Source organism: Vulpes lagopus, chromosome 3 (assembly GCF_018345385.1).
Source record: "Vulpes lagopus strain Blue_001 chromosome 3, ASM1834538v1, whole genome shotgun sequence".
In the NCBI taxonomy this organism is placed as follows: Eukaryota; Metazoa; Chordata; class Mammalia; order Carnivora; family Canidae; genus Vulpes; species Vulpes lagopus.
In genome coordinates, this window is record NC_054826.1 from 25315320 (window position 1) to 25337413 (window position 22094).

The window sequence follows — 22094 nt, forward strand, 5'->3', positions numbered from 1 at the left end:
AGGCATTTTACTTCTGTCTCCTGCCCCAATGGTCAAAGGTGCTCTATTAGTCTTTTTTATCTCCAACGTGCACATAAATGCCATGGGCATCCCACACCACAGCCTCAGTGTAGGGCTGATTCTGAAAAGGAGAGATACAAAGCTCATTTGAGACAGCAATGCAAAGCTAATTGCTACAGCAGTGTTGGAACTAAGCATAGACAGAGAGAACAGGGTGTGAGAGATATCCAATATATCCACCAAGAGGATGCATTGTGCAATTATTATTTTTTCCTATTGTGATGTAAAAATGCTATAAATGTATTAATTAAAATAATACTCATTTATTAACTCACAGTTTTGCAGATGAGAAGTCCATTTGAGATTGACTGGATTCTCTGCTTTGGGTCATTATACCAAAATCAAACTGCCAGCCTTAGCTGGGCTCTCATCCACAGACTTTGAGAACAATCTGCTTCCAAGCTCACTTAAGTTGTTGGTAGAATTCAGTTTATTGTGGCTGTAAGATTGAGATCCACTCTTGGCTGTAGACTATTCTTACTCCTAAGGGTCACTCTCGGGTCCTTCCCCTATAAGTCACCTCTACATCAACAATAGAAATAAGTCCATCCCTTTCGTGCTTCAAATCTTCAACTTCCACTTCTGTTACCAGTTGAGACTTTCCACCTGCCCAAAAAATCTCCCTATCTTAAGATCAAATGATTAATAACCTTAGTTACAGGTGCAAAATCTCTTTTATCTGAAAACAATCACAGAGTGATATTATAGAGTTAGTGTAATGGAAAGCATCTAAAAGTGAGGGACAAAAGTAGTCAATACTTACACACCTCGACATTCCAGAATGAAATTTCTGGAAACCATGATAAAAACAAAAACTAAAAGTTTCTCCAGACAACTAGATTTTTTACAAAGTAATAAGGATCACATTAACTTCAAACTTCTCACAGAATCATTGGCTACTTCAACATAGTGGACAGATGTATGTGAATTTCAGAAGAAAAATAATTGTGAATATAGGCATCCATACTCAATTACATATAAAGATAAAGCCAGTGTTATTGATGTTAAAAATAGAACTGTAGGTGCAAAGCCCTAAAAGTGAGAGAACCCATACTAACATGGCAAGCATTACTTGTGTGCTCAGAAGTCCTGATAATGTTCTAAGTATTAACTCTTCCAGGATTCATAACAAAGCTATGAAGTAAAGACTGTTATTACCTTCATTCACATTTTTTCAGATGAAGAAACTGAATCACAAAGCATTTAGTTGACTTACCCAATCACATAGCTAGAAAGTAGTACAGAATTGATTAGACTTGATTTAGTTGCAGGTGGCCTAATTCCAGACCAGTTATATATATATATACTTTTATGCCAGCCAAACAGTTGCAATATATAAACAAATATATAAAAAGCAAACCTATAAAACTTCAAGAAGTAGGCAAAATCACAAAATGTGCATTTTTAAGCAATTTTCTTCAAAATGCCTGGCCAAATATATAATAACAAAAAATGTCATATGTAATTAAAGCAATACAGGAAGTATATTCTGAGAATATTGATTCTTCGTCATGAGTAAACTGACAGATGACAATGAATTACTACAGGAACGTTATAACTGGTTAATGTAAAGCAATGTGGTCAGAAGGAATCCTAGCTCAATATGCAGAAACAGAAATATGGTGTATTTTCACAACTCTGAGAACCAAGAACAACTGATTACATGGAGAAATTATACATGAAACACCAATTGGTAAACAAATATGTCAAGTAATAAAATGTTGAGTAGTTAGACTATACATGGGCAGCTTATATCTATAAATGCAGAAAGAGATTTTTAGCTTCTAGAAACATGGGACAGATTATTATCCACTCAATCCTCTCAAGTTTTTTTATCCATAAAAAACACATCAGATATAGAAAAGGTAAATAACATTTGTATGAAAACAAGAAAAGTATCAGTAATGATAAGTATAATTAAGACAGCCTACAAAAAATAATTACTATCAATAATGAGGGACTTTTTAACAGTGCACATATTTTATATTTTAAAAAATAAATGGTAGTTTGGCGGTAACCTGAATTGACTTTATTTTACTTTATTAATATAGTAATAATAGTGTAATAATATTCTCAAAATTACATTAATATAAAAGTAGCTTTCAATTCTAGTTCACGTATTTGTCAGTTTCCCATTTTAAATTCTCTACTGTTCTATATTTATTTCTGTTTAGACTGGGCATCATTATGATAGTCAGCATTTCTTTTTATTTAAATACTTTTGAATTTTTTTTAAAGATTTTATTTATTTATGAGAGACAGACAGAGAGAGAGAGAGAGAGAGAGAGAGACAAGCAGAGGGAGAAGCAGGCTCCATGCAGGGAGCCTGACATGGGACTCAATCCCGGGTCTCCAGGATCACGCCCTGGGCTGAAGGCGGTGCTAAACCACTGAGCCACCTGGGCTGCCCTAAATACTTTAGAATTAATACAACAATGCTCTCTCTCCTATTCGCGATGTAGAATTTATGTAACATTGTTTTTGTCATGCTTTCTGATGACAGATGGAGGGTAGAAACCTGGAGGCTGTGCTCAACGCTCAAGTTGCACATGAATTCATTTGCTTTTCTAGTGTCTCTCATAATATCACCTACACAGGATACTGGTTTCCAAGATTCTGGCAGGAGAGGTAAAATTTCTGATAGAATGACACCTAAAACTGGAACTGTACTCCTTGAAATTGGCCATGCAGCATCCCCTGCTGCCTGTTCTATGAGGTCACATATTATAAGGAAGCCACATTTCCTGTTTCCAAAAATCAAATTGGTCTTCTATATAGTAGGCAGTGGTAGAAAAGAGAAGGTCATTAAGTCTGGGTCCCAGAATTGATAACATCTTCATAAAGAATTAAGCTGAAATGGCCAAGAACACATTTTGATTGAGGCAGAGAGAAATAGCTGGAGAACTTCAAGTTGGCATTTGATGTAGGATGACTATTGGCAGAAAGGACCTTTGAAGGCCTGCCATTAACCTGGGTCAGTGTCTGAAACAATTTTACAGAAAACCAACTTAGTTTCTGATGGGTAGGGAATATTCAAGGAGTGAAAAAGGTTAGAAAACATACATGTTTGAACAGAAGTTGTTTGTTCACAAAACCTACTCAGGAGCTATCATAAAACCCCAGAGAGATGATTTGTCAGGGTTCCTATGGTCTGTGTCTTGATAAAATATGGAGAAAAATGTTCTCCAGGAGAAAAACTAAAAACACGAGGAAGCTATTGAGAGATTGTTCATGTATCTGATAAAACTATAGAATTTGATTGCTTTAGGGAAATTCAGGATTATGGGAATTTGCCTTTCAATATAATCTAATTGTAGTTGGGAGCAGCAGAATGACAGCACACTCATGGCCAATTCTGATACAATAATGCAGAAAAGCCAGCTTATATCCTAATTTCAGTCCTTCATAAATACAGGAGGCAATTTGGAATTAGAATTTCTACAAATATAGATGAAGATTAATATCCTTTAAAGAATAAAGCAAGTGATTAAAAGCTTGCAGAAAAAATTGAAGTCCCACTGAGATTTGGAATGCTCACCCAAATGGGAGAGATTTTCTATTATAATGGATATCGTTTTGGCTACAGTTTAGAAACTTAGAGTCTCATTGTTAGTGATTTTTTAAGAGTCTGTAATCAGTTTATTTTTGGCTGTGATCCAAGCGTTATTTAATGTTTCTAAATTACTAAGCAATTGAGACTTAGAAAAATTAATTTTCTGTATTATTTTGCTTGTAGGTAGAAAATATGGTCTATGTGATTTATTTCTTTATAATTTGTTATTAGTTTTGGGATGTACTTTTAAAGAAATATTTGTATTTTATGGATGCTGGGGAAAAAAGGTTATGATTTTGCTTACATGCAGTAAATGTAAAATATGCAAATAAGGTAACATTTTGATATTTAAACCATTGTATTTTTCTCCTTCTAATTTGTTTACATTAGCTCTGTGCTCATCGATTGGGCAGTAGCAAAGGGTTATGTACTTACTCCTTCTTGGCAGGGGAGTACAACAAAAGGAAGGAAGAAAAATAAGAAAGTCTCATTTTTGAATTTTCATGCCTGTAATGTTAGTTTGCAGAGTAAAAAGAAATCTGGTGGCCCCAGAGAAGTGTGGCTCTTGGGATGGGATTAAAGACTGCCCAGCAAGACACATGGTTGAGGTAAATAAAAAAGTCAATGACTAAGAGCCACGAATTTGCTTTATTTAAGGGATTTTGGCAGAGGATCTTATCATATCCATCAGGATTTTCAAATTTCTACCACTGAATCCTCTCTAAGTAAATTGAAGCCAAGGAAGGATTCTATTAAGATTTTGGGGTAACTTTCATCATATTTTAGACTTTATCTGTTAATTCAGATGACTTTCCAATTAGTCATAAAACCATATAGCATTTGATGGGACCAGAATCTGGCACTGTCTCCAGAACCAAAACTATTCTGCTTTTAGTAGCATCTGGAAGCTTCCACTACCGTCTTTACCCATAGATATATCCAGTATCTGCTGTCACCAGTGTCAAGAAGACGGATAGCTATTCTCCACTTCATTGCTTAATTGTTTTGTATAAAAGTTTTGTTTTGACTTATCTGGTAGATAAAACCTCTATCAAATGACAAGGAAGGTCATAAATATATTGATTTTTTGCCATACATAAATAATGAGATATTTGCTATACAAAGACATTTTTCTAATGTTGAAAGGTGTTCCAAATGTTAGGGTAGATACAAATGATGAGTAGTACTCAAAGTCTCTCCTTTCATTGCCAACATCAACAAAACCTTTTTTTTTTTCTTTTTTTAATGTCAAGAAAAAATAGAAACAACATACATGTTCCCACAAAACATATATCAACTGCATGGCAAACAAACAAAAACATACCCATTTTCTCACAGATAAAGGAAGGTATCCAGTTATTAGTTCTTGTAGATCATTTTATTAGATGACTTAGGATTTTCCAATATACAATCATGTCACCTGTGAATTCAACTTTGCTTCTTTCTTTCAAATTTGTATGCCTTTTTTTTTAAGATTTTTATTTATTTATTCATAGAGACAGAGAGAGAGAGAGAGAGAGAGAGAGAGAGAGGCAGAGACACAGGCAGAGGGAGAAGCAGGCTCCATGCAGGGAGCCTGACGTGGGACTCGATCCCGGGTCTCTAGGATCACACCCCAGGCTGCAGGTGGCACTAAACCGCTGCGCCACAGGGGCTGCCCTTTGTATGCCTTTTGTTTCTCCTTCTTGCCTTTTTAGACTGGTTGGACCTTTGATAAAAGCTTGAATGGAAGTGGGGAAGAGTTGGAACACCTGAGTGTCTTAATGGTTGAGCATCTGCCTTTGGCTCAAGGCATGATCTTGAGCCCTGGAACTGAGTCCCACATCTGGCTCCCTGCAGGAAGCCTGCTTCTCCCTTTGCCTATGTCTCTGCCTTTCTCTCTCTGTCTCTCATGAATAAATAAATGCAATCTTTAAAGGAAAAAAAAGTGGGGAGAGTAAAAATCTTTGCCTCGCTCCCAATATTACGACAGAATATTCTCTGTTTTGGTGTAAAATATGCTCTTGTACCTTTTAGTAAATTTCTCTATCAGGTTCATGGAGTTCTATTTCCATTGACTTGAAAATTTTATAAATGGATGTCAAGTCTTTTCAAGTGATTTTACTATATCTATAAATATGATCACATGATTTTCCCTCATATTCTGTTAATCCATTGAATGATATGGTTGCTTTTGAATTTCAATGTAACATTGCTAGGATAAATCCCACTTGGTTATGGAGTATCTGTTTATATATATTTCTTATAAAAATATATATTATTTTAATTCATGTAAGGATACTGGTCTGCAATTTATTTTTTCTCATTGTATCTTTGTTTTTGGTGTTGGGATAATTCTAGCTCATAAAATATTTGAGAAATGTTCCCATTTTTTAAAAAGAGCATTTATGTATAATTTGTGTATTATTTCTATAATAAATGTTTCATAGAATTCACCAGCGAAGCTATTCGGGTCTTTAATTTTCTTTGCTGAAAGCTTTTAGTTACAAATTTAATTTACTTAATGGATATAGTGCTGTTCATATATATCTTCAATTTCTTTTTGAGTCAGTTTTGATAATTTGTGTTTTTAAGGAATTTATCTTTTTCATGAAATTGTTGAATGTGCTGGCATAAAGTGGATTGTAATATTTTCTTAATTTCTTTTAATGTCTTTTGGATCTGCAGTGGTGTCTTCACTTTAATAACTGATAAATGTGCCATCCTTCACTTGTTTTGTCGCTTGGTCAGTATTAACCTTTAAAAAACCAACACTACAAATCTCCCTCTAAACTCTGCTTTATCTATTTCCAAAAAATTCAGATATGTTCTGTTTTTGGTATCATTTTGTTCAAACTCTGCTATAGCTGGTGACATTTATGTTATCCCTGCTTTGTTTATGTACTGAATAATTCTTAGTTTCAGTAAGTAGTTTCATGGTACTTTTTTGCAAGACTTAGACAAAATTTCAGTAAAATTGGGCAGAGAGAAATCAGCAACAGATACGGTTCTAATCTCTAAACCATATAACTTCTTAGATGGAGATCCATTGACCTGAGTCCAACTTTAGCTCTACTTTTATGATGTTATTATCCAGAAATGTCTTCAATCAGTCATAAAATAGAGCTTTAATCATAACCCAGCATCCTGTAGGTCAATTTACAGATCCCTAAATTCTAAATTCATGCTAAGAATTTTACCATTGAATATTCCTGTGGAAACAAATTTAGATGGGTTAGAATATTAATAATTTCATAAATTAAAAAAGTTTAGGGATTTTGTCAGAATATTATTTCATAATAAATTAATAAATTAAATAAATCTTTAATTTTACCATATATATATTTAAGATTTTATTTATTTATTCATGAGAGACACAGAGAGAGAGAGGCAGGGGGAGAAGCAGGAAGTCCAATGTGGGACTCTTTCCTGGGACTCCAGGATCACGCCCTGAGCACGCCCTGAGCTGAAGGCAGACACTCAACCACTGAGCCACCCAGGTGTCCCTATATATTATTGTTTTAATCAGTGTAAATAACTGCACTTTCTCTGTGCTAAACCATATCGATATTGTAAAGATTAACCTATTTGAAATACTTTTGGTAAATGTGACTATTCTTGTATATGAGACCTTTGTGTTTTTGTTTGTTTTGTTATTTTGTTTGTTTATTTAGGTTAGCTTTTATAAAGACTTGCAGAATTTTACAGAACAGGTATTGATTTAGTGCATCACTGAGAGCTACATGTTCTGGCTAAGCCCAGTGATGACATTCATATATGAAGGATAGCAGTCAGTCTTATACCAGATCTGTTTTTAAATTTTAAGCAATTTTTATTAAATTCAGAGAGAATGGCACAGTTTAGACCTACTAAGGACTAAATAATACCTTTTCAAAATGCATTCTTGTTAGCTTTATATGCAGAAATCTATGGCACTGATTTAATATGAGAGAATGTTTGTGAAAGGACATTGGAAAATGTTTATTATGTAAACTCATCATCTTTAGTCCACAATATATCTGATAAAGTCTACTGAGTACCTTAAAAACTATGCTGATAATTCTTTGAAGAACTCAGAGGTGTTGAGCTTTACATTTGAGTCAACTCAGGACCAAGCAGAGGTAGCATGTATGGGAATTCATAGCACTCTGCACGGAGGCAGATCTTTAGATTTGCATAGGCCATGATATTGGGGATTCAAGGTAAACCTATATAGGTATCATGAACCTAAATACCCCAAGTCACATCAGGTACAAAAGAGAGAAATTAATTCTGATGATTTCTGACAATTTGGAAAATGTGGGGTAGTTAGAGGGGTTAGGAGAGAGGTTTCACAAAGAGCATGTGAAACTCAAATGCTAAAACATGAATTTTTAAAAAGCATGGAATACGTGGTTCAGGGAACTCTGAGTAGCATGATCCCTATATGTAGCTTGGTTAGAGATTAAAACCATGAAGACATAAAGATGTTATTCTTGAGTGGAGCAAAATGTAATAAGATGTTTAACTAAACTACAAAATACAATGTTTTAGTTCACCTGAAGCACCTAAAGTCACTTTTGAGCTTTCTTCAATAGTTTCCAACTAGAGGGACTGATCAGGAATGTTTAAGACCATTGGCTCCAGCTATAGCTGTCTGATGCATTTCCTGCCTACAAGTAATGGAGAGGGCAACCCCCAAGCGTCATGGATAGAAAACAAGTTACAACTTCTTCTCATGATCTAATCATACCTACAATTCTTCCATGTGTAACTAAATCTAGAATAAATTATCTCTGATAACAAATGTAATCATTATGTAGAGGGGAAAATGAATAGAAGCTCAGCATTTTTTAGTTGCCTCTTCACTTGGAAGTTAAAGTTTTCATTATATAAAAGTGATCCATCCAAAATTGACTTTTAAGAAGTTCCTTTAAAATTACAAGTGCACGAAATAATATATATCTAATGTACATAAGTGATGCCCTCATTTTCACGTGTTGTATCATTTACAAAGCTTATGTCATTCCCTTCATTTGTAATATGTGTTTGAACTGAATTTGGTAATATTTAAAGAGATAGTCAAAAATATCACTCACTGCAGCCAACATATCATAGGATCCTTTCGTTAGTTGACAGTTTTGACAGATATTATTGATTTGGGCAGCAACTGCAGCTAACCAGAAGGGGACAATGTGACAGTTTTATGTAACAAAAGGCACAGTGTCATGTCAACTGAACTAAATGTTGTACAAAGTGACAGCAGGACAAAAAATCCTTTCAGACTTAATTTTCTGCTTCATTTTTTTTTTCCTACCATCAATACATAAGCCAGTGCACTAGGTGACACAAATTAGCAGGATGGAGCAAAAGGTCTATCCCTGCCTCTGTGGCTATACTTGACTTCTTCCACCACAGAGTGGCAATTATTTTTCAGGTGAATGAACAAGAAGAGCAGCTTATAGTAATCAAACTACCCCTATAGGAGAAAATATATCCCTTATCAAGATGCTTTATATATTTCACCTAGGTGGCTTTGGGGAAAGATGAAAGAAAAAAGTCCCCATCTGCTAGGTCATGCCTACAAGACACATTCTGTCAAGTCTTAAAAGCAACAACAGCTTTGCCTGTGGGATACCTATAATTATTATGTGGAACAGCCCAATGCCTGCTGTAGCTCATTGTTCTGCTAACAGAAGACCGAATGAGAACAGTGGCTCCAGGCTGTGAGTGGATAAAGTGCAACTTTTCGATTTTGCTCTTCTAAGGATCCTGCATTGTGTGAGTCCATGAGTGACATCTTTGGCCTTCCTTGGGGCTCGGCAGATTGAATCAGTCATGCTGTGTTAAACAATGTGTGGGGGATATAACCTTAGCAGTGCCTGTCATTTTTTCCTCCTAATTCAATCTACATTTAATCAATTAAAGTAATTTCTTGTTTGTTTAAGTTCTATATCCAATGGATCTTGAGGATTTTGAAGTAGTACACCTTCACCTTGACCTTCTTTGCCTTTTGAACTTCAACTACTATATCAAAATTGGGATCTGCAAAAATGGTAGGTAGCAACAGGACCCTGTCACTAACCTTTCTGTGATTTTCCTGATTTGTGACTTTAATGGAGTTTTGGGAATGAAGTCATCTAAATGATAAGCTGGAGAAAATATTTTAAAAAGAAAAAAAAGCAGGGGCAACAGCCAAAGAGAATGACAATAATTTAGATATCTAGAATACTGACGTAGGTATGCAAACTTGAAACATAGTTTAGGGGAAAAATTATTTTGTCAAGTTATCTGTTGTTCATTTTGTGTTAATGGTTTGAAAGTTCACTTTTAGGCTATCACCATTATTGTGAACAGCCAGTAGTAACATATGCAAGTTCAAGGTCTTTATTGATTAGTTTAGCTGGTCTTAATCAAAATTTGTCATCCTTTCCACTCATAGTGATTAAAAAAGTCTGAGAGAGCTTGACACTGAGTCTCCTGACTTTTTGTGAGTTTGTAGAAAAGTGCTGACCTAAACATTTTATTACCTGTCAATTGTCAGGCTGCAAAGCAAACTAGAAGATAAAAGTTTTAAGGAAATAGGTTTACTTGAACAGACACAATTAATTAAATGCCACAATAAAGAAGAGCAGTTACCATGGTATTCAAAAATAGAGAAAAAGGTTTTCTTATTTTTGTTTTCTTTCAAGATTACTGTTGCTGAAATGTCAAATAAGGGAAAAAACTATGCAAAAAATGTAAGCGAAAGTCAAATCGATGGGGTAATATTATGGTGGAATCAGGGACTGGTTTGAAATAGATCTGGAAAGCTTTGGCATTTACAATTCCTTAAGAGAAAGAGAAGCTTAAGTAAGAAAAATTAGCCTTCTGATAAAAATGTTGGTTTGATACATTTTCATAAAAATAAAAATAAAGTTTTATTTTTATTTTCAACCTTGGAAGAATCTGGAGTATTAGGAACTTGGAATTACATTTTAAAAATAATTTCAATGGTTTTCTAGTGCTGCTCCATGAACCTAAGGGAAAATAATATAAGAGACTTTGGGAGTAGTGGGATTCTTAAAAGTTGTATAAAATTTGATGAACCATTTCATCTATATAGTATCTAGATGAATTAATTTATTTAGGAAGTAAGATGTGTTTGGCTTTTCCTCATTCTTTGTTTCTCTCATCTGGCTGTCATTGACCTCCTGCAGTGTATTCAGCATTGTGATAAATGGTAAGAGAATTTCTGACCTTGAGAAGCTCACAGTCTACTTCAACTATGTTGGATGTGCTTTATCATTTAAAAAAATTTTCCACCATTATAAAATGCTTTAAAATTTTTGGCTAAATTATGCTTAGTGTTGAAGCTGAACTAATTTTTTCTGGCACCCAAGCTTACAGGATGAGCTCCATGTACAAACTACCTGATTGTCTGAAACCCAACCCCATTTGCTGCATCTTAGGCCTCCTCTAGTGAGGAGGAGTCTGTAAGATTAGGTTGACAGGTAAGCAGAGACAAAATGTATTCAAAATCAAAGTAATAGGAGTCCAGGGTCATATATGGAGTCTAAAGGAAAAGGCAATGGGTTCAGAAGTACACTATGGGAAGGTAGCTCCACCTCGCTATGGAGATGGGCATTCTAAAACTGGTTCGAGCAGTCTGTGAGGCAGGGCGAGAGTGCATGGAAAGGGATAGGAGGATGATTGGTGAAGCCATGTGCTATATACAATATGGTTTTATGTGCCAGTCAGAGAAAGGTAACTATCAAAAGCCATCTAAACTGCTGCAGAGTTTAGCACTCACCTCATTGGCTGATTCCTTTCTGGCCCCCCTCTTTTTCTGCATTAAAATCCGACTTCTTCCAGAAACTTACTCCATTCTCAGTTGTGAACCCTTTTACAGATTCAACTGCGTCCAAGTCTGGGAGATAAATGTTTCATCCCATTATTTGGAATTGATAATGAACTGAAAACATTTCGGATGCTGTCTCAGCTCAGCTCTTTCATGTCAGACTGGGCACTTGGGTCAACTGACATCGTCAAGCTTTTTGTTACTTTTTAGTCAGTTAAATACTTGTGGACTTTTCTTTGTAGGTGTGTGTGCATGTGGATGTCTGTGTATGAGAGTGTGTGTCCCCTTTGTTCAATATTAAAGGTATCTACATCATTAATGAGTGAACTGATAGCAATTGAATAGACTAAAACTTACCACATTGACTTATAATCAAAAGTAATAAAATTAACCAATATTGGGTTTATATATCTCAAGAATAGGGATAGGCTATTTTGAAAAAGTATATCATAGGTTCAAAACAAGTCTTTCAGGAATGACTGTTCTATTATCTAGAAGTTCAAATTAATTTAGAAAAAATGAGTAATTGATTCTGATTATATCCAATTTTTTGATCTTCACTTTTTTAAGCTATCTAAAGAAGCATAGTTGGCTCTGATAGGTTGAGCTCTTCTGGAGGCAGAGATGCATAGATTATCAATCACTTCACTCAGAGGGATCATGAGCAAGCTGGAGCCTTAAGTCTCCTCAGCAGAATGCATTACTGACTTCTCTGAGTGGATATAATTGTAAAGTGAACCCCTTCTGTGACCTTGGTACCTGAACCAATCAGCATTGTCATTTTCACCTATCCAAAGCACTTCAGTGTTGAAATAAGAATGGCTTCATGAAATAGAGTGGGTTATTGACCCCAGGTGGGTGGCTTCTCTTATTTTCAGACAGATTGTTGGTTGGCCCTAGTTTCTTCCATATTCCAATGGGGAGTTTCAAGATGAATCCGAAAGTACTCCAAGAGAATCAAAATCTGAGGATTATATTCATTGGTAAAGAAAAAATAGATTAAAAATCTATTAGATAAAAGCAAATTAATTTTTACCATTAGTAACAGAATGAGCCTTCCTCAAAGATAGTAAAGTAGGGTAGGAGTGAGAAATCTATATTCTAATTTGAAGCATCTTCTTTCTATATGCTCATTCATTTATTCAGTACATCATCATTAATCACATCTGGATTGCCAGGCACTTTACTTACTAACAGAAATGCGATGGTAAATAGGGATAATTCCTGCCCTTAATAAAAAATAACAAAAATAAATCTCAAATTATTAAAATAATAATATTAGTGGTACCCTTAAAAATACCACAGATTCTTTTTACTTTCAGAATATGAATTTTGGCATAATTACAATGCAAATATTTAAAACAAAAGAGCTTGGGGATCCCTGGGTGGCTCAGCGGTTTGGCGCCTGCCTTTGGCCAGGGTGCGATCCTGGAGTCCCGGGATCGAGTCCTGCATCAGGCTCCCGGCGTGGAGCCTGCTTCTCCCTCTTCCTGTGTCTCTGCCTCTCTCTCTCTTTCCTCTCTCTCTCTCTCTCTCTGTGTCTATCATAAATAAATAAATATTTTTAAAAAATAAAACAAAGGAGCTGAAAAAAATTAGAAGATAGTTCTAAATCCTAACACTGTTAGTATTTGGGTGAGCATTATACCACATGTCTGTATCCATAGTTATATATATCTCTATCAAGATACATTTAGAAATATGAAAGTATATAAACATATAGATGAGAATATTTTCAGAGTGTTTATAAATATGTAAGTATATATATGTATAGATAGATAGATATAGTGTATGTGTGTATATATAATTTGTATACAAAGTGATCCCTAGTACCATATATTTTTTTTATATATCATTTACACTGGAGTGAGGCTTTTTTAATTTCTTTAATTTGCATATGGTTGACACAACTAATTCCATTAGTTTCAAGTATATAACATAGTGATTCAACTTCTCTATATGTTATGCTGTGATGAATTGATAAATTCATGAATACATGAAGATAGATTTTGTTCTATTCTATACCTCAGTAGAACAGAAGTATTAGTATTCCCTCAATTACCAAGGAGATATAGTTCACCATACTCAATTTAAAAAAGTAAGAAAATAATGCAGGTTTGGGTTGCATTGATTCTTTTACTCACACACTCACTGAAAAGATAATACACTGGGTTCCTTTAATATGTCAGTCAATACAATGAGTGAAATGATAAAAAATAAAAACAAGAATTAATGTAATAAGAACCCAACAACCAAACAAAAAATATACTGTATCAAAGTAAACCAAATGATATTTCTTTGGGAAAAACCTATTGAAGTAGACAAGTATTACCTAGACTAAAAAGAAAAAGTGCAAAAAGTATAATAATAGGTAACAATAATATTAAAAAATACATATATCTAAATGTTATATAAAGGTATATGATAGGGAATAAAATACATAGTTTTATAAATTCAATGTACTAATGCATGAAAAAATCAGATAAAATGGATAATTTCCTAAGGAAAATCTATTCTGTCAAAGTGTAATAAGAAACTTGAATATAACAAAATATTCAAAACAAAACTATAATCATAGGCAACTTTTTTTTTTCTTAAATCAGGTACACAATCTAACTTATTTTTTTAGAGTAATTATAATCATGACATGAACACTAGGCAAAAGAATGTATATCACCGGAACATTTTAAACCATTGTTTTAAAAATGATTTTCAAAATCCTAACTGAAAGTTTTAAAAAATTCAAGAAAGGTTTTTTTAAGATTTATTTGAGAGACAGAGAAAGAGAGAGAAAGAAAGAAGAAAGAAAGAAGAAAGAGAAGAAAGAGAAAGAAAGAAAGAAAGAAAGAAAGAAAGAAAGAAAGAGAAAGAAAGGAAGAAAGAAAGAAGAAAGAAAGAAAGAAAGAAAGAAAGAAAGAAAGAAAGAAAGAAAGAAAGAAAGAAAGAAAAAGAAAAGAAAGAGTGGAAGCAGAGAGAAGGACAGAGGGAGAGAGAAAATCTCAAACAGAACCTCCAGCTGAGCAGGAGCCTGACCTGGGCTTGATCTTACAAACCTGAGATCATAACCCCAGCACCCCCAAAATTCAGTGATTCACTGTGAGCAAACTTAATTTTTTCTAGTACTCAAAGGCTATTTAAAGTTAGAAAATATTTTAATATAACTCACCATAATAAGAAATTATTGGAGAAAAACATGTAGCTATCTCAGGTGCAGTGAAGTCATACAAAATTGTAAGGTCTCTAAAAAACAGATAAAAGACATATTTAATAATATGATTTAGAACCTAATAAAAACCAATGGGAAACATGATGCTTAATTAAAAGCTGGTAATATTCTCTTTAATATCAAGGAAGCATATCTTAACAGCTTTTATTCTACTCTGTCTTTAACGTCTTTTTATTCATAGAAAGTTGATGAAAAATTGTTTTCATAAAAACTGGAAAGGATATTATAAGCTCTCATTGTTTACTTTCATTTAATTGTTCACGTAAAAGATATATGTAAATAATGAAACCTAAAATGAGAGGACAAAATTTTGTTGGATATAAAACCAATTTTAAATTACACTTTTTTATATATCAACAGTAATTGTAAAATGTAATTAGAAAACCCACATTATGTTCAATAATAACAAATATAAGGTGCTCAGGAATAAATATAATAAGATATTCAATAAATTATGAGAAAAGTATAAAATGCCATTGAAATACTTAGACAAGACTTAGCTAAATTGGTTGTAGGCCTCTGTGTACTATTATATGATTTTCCACAGATTAACCTGTAAAGTTATTACAAGCCTAGTTAAAAAGATAAGTTTGTTTTTGTGTTACTTTAGATATTGAGAGCAACTCTTGATATTCATCTCATAGAACAAAAGGCCAGGATAATATTAAAAGAACACTTTAAATCCTTTTTGCATGATATAAGAAATTATACTTTTAAACAAGGATATTTAAATTGTCTGATACTGGATCAGAACTATGTAATTGGAAACCAATAGAAAGCATAGAAAAATATATATGTAAAGAACTTACACAACACAGCAATCATTACAAAATTATTATATAAAGTATTTAACAAGTAACGCTGAATCAATTGTTTAAATTTATTTAAATTAAATTCTTTCCTTGCATTCCATACAAGTAAATACCAATTCTATATGATTTCAGAAACTAAAAGCAAAGAGCAAAATTGATGAATGGATAAAAAAGATGTGGTGCGTGTGTGTGTGTGTGTGTGTGTATCTATACATTAATATTATTCAGTCATAAAAAAATAATGACATCTTGCCATTTGCATTAAGGTAGGTAGAGCTAGAGTGCACCATGCTATGTGAAAAAAGTCAGAGAAAGACAAATACCATATGACTTTGCTCATATGTAGAATTTAAGAAACAAAAGTTTACAATTTTTAAAGGGAAGAGTATTTGGTTCTGATATTACTGGAGTAGTTCATACTGGACTAACTCTCTCATAGGTAACATTTATAAGCTCTGGAATTTTTTTTCATTATCATCTTACCTTTATATTAAAGCCTCAGCATTTGTTACAAACACACAAAACACCATTAAACGGTTCTTGTAATACCACTTGAAAAGACAGCAGAGCTAGGGTACATTTAGACAAGCTCCTGGGCCCTATTTTAAGGTAAGGTATTTCACTGCCTATACTTATGGTAGCCTGGGAAGAGGATTCCACATAAACCCCAATGCAGAGACGTGGCTCAGAAAAACAGTCGCTGCTTCCCCTAGAAATAGTGAGAATTGTCTTTGAGTCTTTGGTTCAAAACACCGCCTGCCCCGTACTACCCAGGGAAGCAAATCGTGAGCTGGTGGATGTGTGGGCACAGACATTTTCCCTTAATCTTTGGAAAAAAATGCTCACCTTAAAAAGCAAAGAACCTATCTGCTTGGCACCATCTGGTCACTAAAAGAACTGCGTTCCTGGAGGCAAGTAGGGGCTCCAATAAATCCTACAAAGCAATGCCCTCTAACATTCAAACACCTGTGATTGTTTCTTCCCAAAGAGCTAAGGAGGGTTCAAGTCAGAGGACATTCAGGACCCCTTGGCTTGATGGCAGACAAGAAACCAGACCCCTCTTAGCAAACAGGTCCAGGATCACCGATCCCCATGTGAATACAGTTCTGAGTCAAAAGCCTCTGGGTCAGAATTATTTCAATCCATGTCATGCTGTCTTTCTTCTTGGCCCCACATGCCTCCTACTTCTGTGGTTACTTCTTTGGAAAGGTGAACCCTGAACAAAATTCGTAAGCTCTCTAAGGCTTAATTTCTTGACACAAAAATGAGGGCGGTGGTCGGGAGAGTCGCTGTAAAGCAATGAGCTTGGTACACTGAACACACTACGTGTGCAGAAAGTGTAGCTGAGGGCTTCTATACGACAGAAATGGAGGACCAGCAGCTCTATGAGAGAAGGAGCAAGAAACAAATATGTAACACTATCATACATGTTGTCAGGACAACACACAGAAGATATCCAAATGCCACCTCAAAGACCAACTCAGGTCCTAGAGAAAGAGAACATTCAACACTGGCCTCCAGGAAAGATGAGCAGATTCATCAAAGATCATGCATGATTTGGAGGCATGAAAATAAAATGTCTTCCCATGCTAACATCCAGAGAGACACAAAGGCCATGTCATCTTGTGTCCAGAGTCCTCTGTGAACCCGACACAAGATCAGCACCCAATCCGCAGGTCCTACAGTTCCCTTAATAATCCATTCCTGTATCAAATAAAGAAAAATTGACAAAAACTTTTAGATCTTTCATCTTTTGGGGTGAAATTTAGTCTTAAATTTAGGATTTCATCATTTCTTTAAGCAAGCAAAGCTACTAAAATGCAGTAGCCTGAAGAGGACACGCCTGCTTCATTACAAATGCTGTCACATATCTTCTGAGGAAAAAAACAAAAAACAAAACTAAGATGTCTTTCTCTCCAGGAATCCTGCCTGCGCCTTAGCTTGGAGTTCTTCTAGCTTCTTCTTATAGCGGCTCATGAAGGAATCATTGGTTCAATCCCTGCATTCTTCAAATGTTCTGTGATCTTTTCCAGCCTGAGTACTGATCGGCTTCCCTCAATCGTTCTTGTGCTCAGGTACAGAGTGAACTCCTGGAAATCCAGGAGCTTACAGGTGTCCACAGAGCAGATATTCCTGATACCACTAGTTCTATCCAAATGAGGAAAAACCACCAGTCCTGACAACTTATCCAGGTCCTGAAGGCTCGCTTGGAATTCACTTAACCGAGGTTGGAGGCCAATGGCTTCACTGGGCACCACGAAGGCCCCTCGTGCCAGGGGTTCAGCAGAGTCGGCCTTCTGTGAGCAGGATCACTTTATAAAGGTGCGAGGGGACTGCCACATTGTCCTCACCAATCCCCTCATAACTAATGGTTTTCTTTCCATCATTTCCAGTCTGAGGTAAGGTCAATGGTCCAAGTACTATACAGACATCTTCAAACCTCTCTGTCAGTTCTCGACGGTACATTTCTATTCTGTTCCAATACCCAGCATTATTATCAAAATTCTGAGGCACAATATTAGAAAGGTAAAAAGTTTCAGCCATGGCTTTAGATGAAAATTTGTTATTTCCTGCTGGAGCCATGTGTCCTCCTGACCACCCACTCCCAAGATAGTCTTCACTGAAGGCCCTGAAGGTTGGCGGGATGTTGGGATCAGGCTTGAATTTACAATGTGTTCTGTTCGCATCACCCATTATCTTGCTCTTGGATGTATGTTGGAGAACCCATCTGGCCACCCGCTTTGACTGATCATAAGGCAAGGCAGGATTAGTGTAAAGCCTAGAATCTGTTCCGGTTAAAGGACTCCAGATTTTTCCAAGAGAGACTTCTCTGCAGAACCGTGGGGCTCCCTCCCTGCCAGCGCCGCCTCCACGCCCTGCCTCTGGAGCAACTGCCGGGCCCTGAACTCGCCACCCGCGGCGCCCAACGCAGCTCCGGCCACCAAGACGCCCAGAGAGTGCCCGCAGCCTCCGAGGCCGAGAGCAAAAGCTTGGGCAGCCTTCTTCCCCCAAGCGCCTGCCTTTTGCAGTCGGGAATTTTTTTTAAACAACTATTGAAAGCACCTGAAAGTGACTTATATTGACTGAGTTTGGAAATAATGCAAGGTTGTTTGTTTGTTTGTTTGTTTGTTTTAAGATTTATTTATTTTAGAGAAAGAGAGAGCATGCATAAGCAAGTAGGGAGAGGAACAGAGGGAGGGAAACTTCAAGCAGACTCCCTGCTGAGTCCTGCGTCCCACATGGGGCTTGATCTTAGGACCCCTGAGATCCTGACCTGAGCTGAAACTAAGACTCAGAGGCTCAACCCGACTGAGCCATCCAGGTACTCCAAAATAATGCAACTCTTAAAGAAGGACACCACACAGGATGAAACACCTGTTTATTCAGTTTTCCACTATGCGAAAAGCTCCAGTAACACTGAGAGGTTATAATTAAAGAAGAAAACCAAAATTATATAGGGTTAGAAGTTATAGGATGGAATTTGGGACTACAAGGGTGGCTGGACATTAAATGGAGGTCTAAATAAAGAAGAAACTCCAGGAAGTTCATATGCTTCATTAAATCCTTGACTGACCCTTAGATAGTGCATGAGCAAGTGAAATGCCAAGGAGCCAACAGGAAACAACTAGAATACTGAAAGAGCTGAGTAGGATTTTGAGCTTCTACTTAACACAAAGGACACAGAATTAGAGTTTTGGTTATACAAAATTGTAAAGTCTCCTAAGTAACTTAGACCTCCATTGAAACTGTACCTGACTGCTAGGGAAAAAACAAAAACAAAAACAAAAACAAAAACACTTCAGTCTTTGGGAGAGTATAATCCAGAATTTCTAAATGTATCAATCATAATGTCCCATATCCCAATAAAAATTAATGGCCATGAGAAAAAAACCAAAACAATTAGCAATAGTCAGGAAAAATGTTGATTGATAGATGCAGAACCAGAAATAGAAAGACATACACAACTGTAGTCTACTAAAATAAAAAAAGAGAAAATATAAAAAACTTCTAATGAGAAAGAGAGTGAGAGAGAGAGAGAGAGAGAACTGAATTAGTAATTTAAAACTTGGCAGTAGAAAAGCTTAGACCTACATGCCTTCACTAACTAATTTTACAAAATATGTAAGAATAATTAATCCCAATCCAATCCTTCTCAAATATATCCAAACAATAGTAAGGGAGGGAATACTTCCCAACTCATTCCATGAAGCCAGTGTTACCTTGATTCTGTAATCAAAGATATCACAAGAAAACTTCGGATCAATACCTCTTAAGAATATAGATCCAGGGATCCCTGGGTGGCTCAGTGGTTTCGCGCCTGCCTTTGGCCCAGGGCGCGATCCTGGAGTCCCGGGATCGAGTCCCACGTCGGGCTTCCGGCATGGAGCCTGCTTCTCCCTCCTCCTGTGTCTCTGCCTCTCTCTCTCTGTGTGTGTCTATCATAAATGAATAAATCTTAAAAAAAAAAAAAAGAATATAGATCCAAAAATCCTCAACAAAATATTAACAAAATGAAATTACCAACATGTAAAAAGGAATCCAAATAATTTATTCCAAGAATACAAGGTATGAAATATGGAATGAATACCTGAAATTTTCCCTTCTAGTTATTCACAAAGCACATGAATGGATATTGTGTATACAAAGTTGGGCTATAACACTATGAAGTTTTCTAGAATTTAATACTCCCTTAAAATCCCAGAAATCATAGAATGAAAGATCATTTAACTGGAGTAACCATCATCTATGTGTGATTTCAAAATGCATATTTTTATTTTCCTGTATGTTCTGTGGTTATTACATAAACCTGCTAGTTGAAATAAGAGTAAATTACTGGATTTGTAGTATTTAAAAATATATTACCTCAGAGGAAACAGTTACCTTTCTCAGGTATCTTGCATGTTGCTTTTAAGATATCATAATGCAAAAATGGTATACAGTATTCACATGTCCCAAAATTCCTTCTTTCAGATTCGGAGTGACAACAGTAAGCAGATATATTACTAAGAAAATAGTTCCTCTGAGAAAGATATTGTGTTAACCTACTCCAGTAAGATGAAAATTACTGTACTTTCAATTCTTTTCTATATAATATTTGGAAACCCCCCAATTTAGGAAATAGAATTTTAGGAACCAGGATGTTAATAATAGAAGCATCAAAACATCTTTTCACTTAACAGATTGGAAACATTTCAATCTGCTAAAACCTTTAGGTGTCAAAAATTAAATCAAAATATGAAAGAGGGTATGTGCTTTATAATTGAGTGATGGTGTAAAACCTATCCCACAAAACTTTCTACTTTAAAATTGACTTAAAAGGGACCCAGGTTTCCAATATTGAGGTTTGAAGTACAGATTTAATTTTTAAATTGTGAAGAATTCTTAGTCTTTAAAGCTGAAATTTTTGAAGAAGTGTATCCTTGTGAAATTCTGCTGTTTGCCACTAAAACAAATGTTTTGTTTTCAGAAATGTATATCCCAAATTTTCAGCTCAATTCAATTTTTGTGATGAGTAATAATCCGGAGAGTTTTTTTAGTTAATTCTTGAAGGATGCAGTTTATTTCATGGCATTGTTTTCAATAACAAGTATCCATTGCTTATCCCTAATGAAATATTTCGTACTTCTCAGTCAGACTATGAAATCTCATAACTGAATTTTATACCATATATCAACAGAATAAATCCTCAACAGCTTATTTTTTCACCTTCTGTTTCTACACCATCTGTTTCTAAAATTATGCTCCACTAAGTATTGCAAAAACTAAGTATGAACATGTCATGAGGGGCTTCCTTGTGGAAGATATTTAGATATAACCTCAAGATTATGCTCAAATGATCTATATGAAGGCTGTGAATAAATTTATATTTAATTTTTCTTTTGTCCTTTTGTATACCTCAACAACTCTCCACACTGCAGCTATACCATTTTGTCTAACAGACAAACCCAATTTTATCACTTTGCTGCTGAGAAGCTTGCATATTTCCCCACTAAGCCATTGACTCCTTATCAGGGTGTGCTGGGATCCTCAAGATCTTTTTCTTCTTTTTATTCTCTTCCTCTAGAGCTAAGCTCTGGCATGATGAACTATTTACCCTTTCTTAAAACTATGTATAACTATTCTATTCCAGGATTTTCTGCAATTGATAAATACTTCTCGGAATAACTTTCATTCTTCACTTGATCTACTTCCTATTCGTCACCCCATTAAAAAAGTCTCCTCTTACCCTTCATTTAGCTTGGCATCTCTTAAATAGCACTCATTCTTGGTCATATTATTATTGGGTGTCTGCTATATGCAACATACTGTCCTAAGTGTTGGGGGCTCAGGAGTGAACAAGACAACACCCTGCCCTTATGATTCTTACATTCTGGAATAAAGTCATGAATATACCCTTAACATGATACTTATCCCCATCATATTTTAATTGCCTTGGTTCTAAATGCCCACATTATAAGCTCTCTCCAGTAGACAACAAGCTTCTTGAAAATACAGGCTGTGTCTCATTCATCATTTTTTTCTTATAGCATTAATCTCAGTGACTAGCACATAAGGAAACTCATAAATGTCATGATTGAATCAATGAATATCTCAATGCTTCCCCACTCACACAATGAGATAAGTCTTATGCAAAGTTAGAAATAC

At 35.3% G+C, this 22094-nt stretch overlaps 1 pseudogene; it reads right to left on the bottom strand.

Annotated features, from left to right (window-relative positions):
* Positions 1–17348: 17348 nt before the first annotated feature.
* On the bottom strand, positions 17349–21722 carry LOC121486972 (annotated as a pseudogene).
* Between the last annotated feature and the right edge of the window lie 372 nt (positions 21723–22094).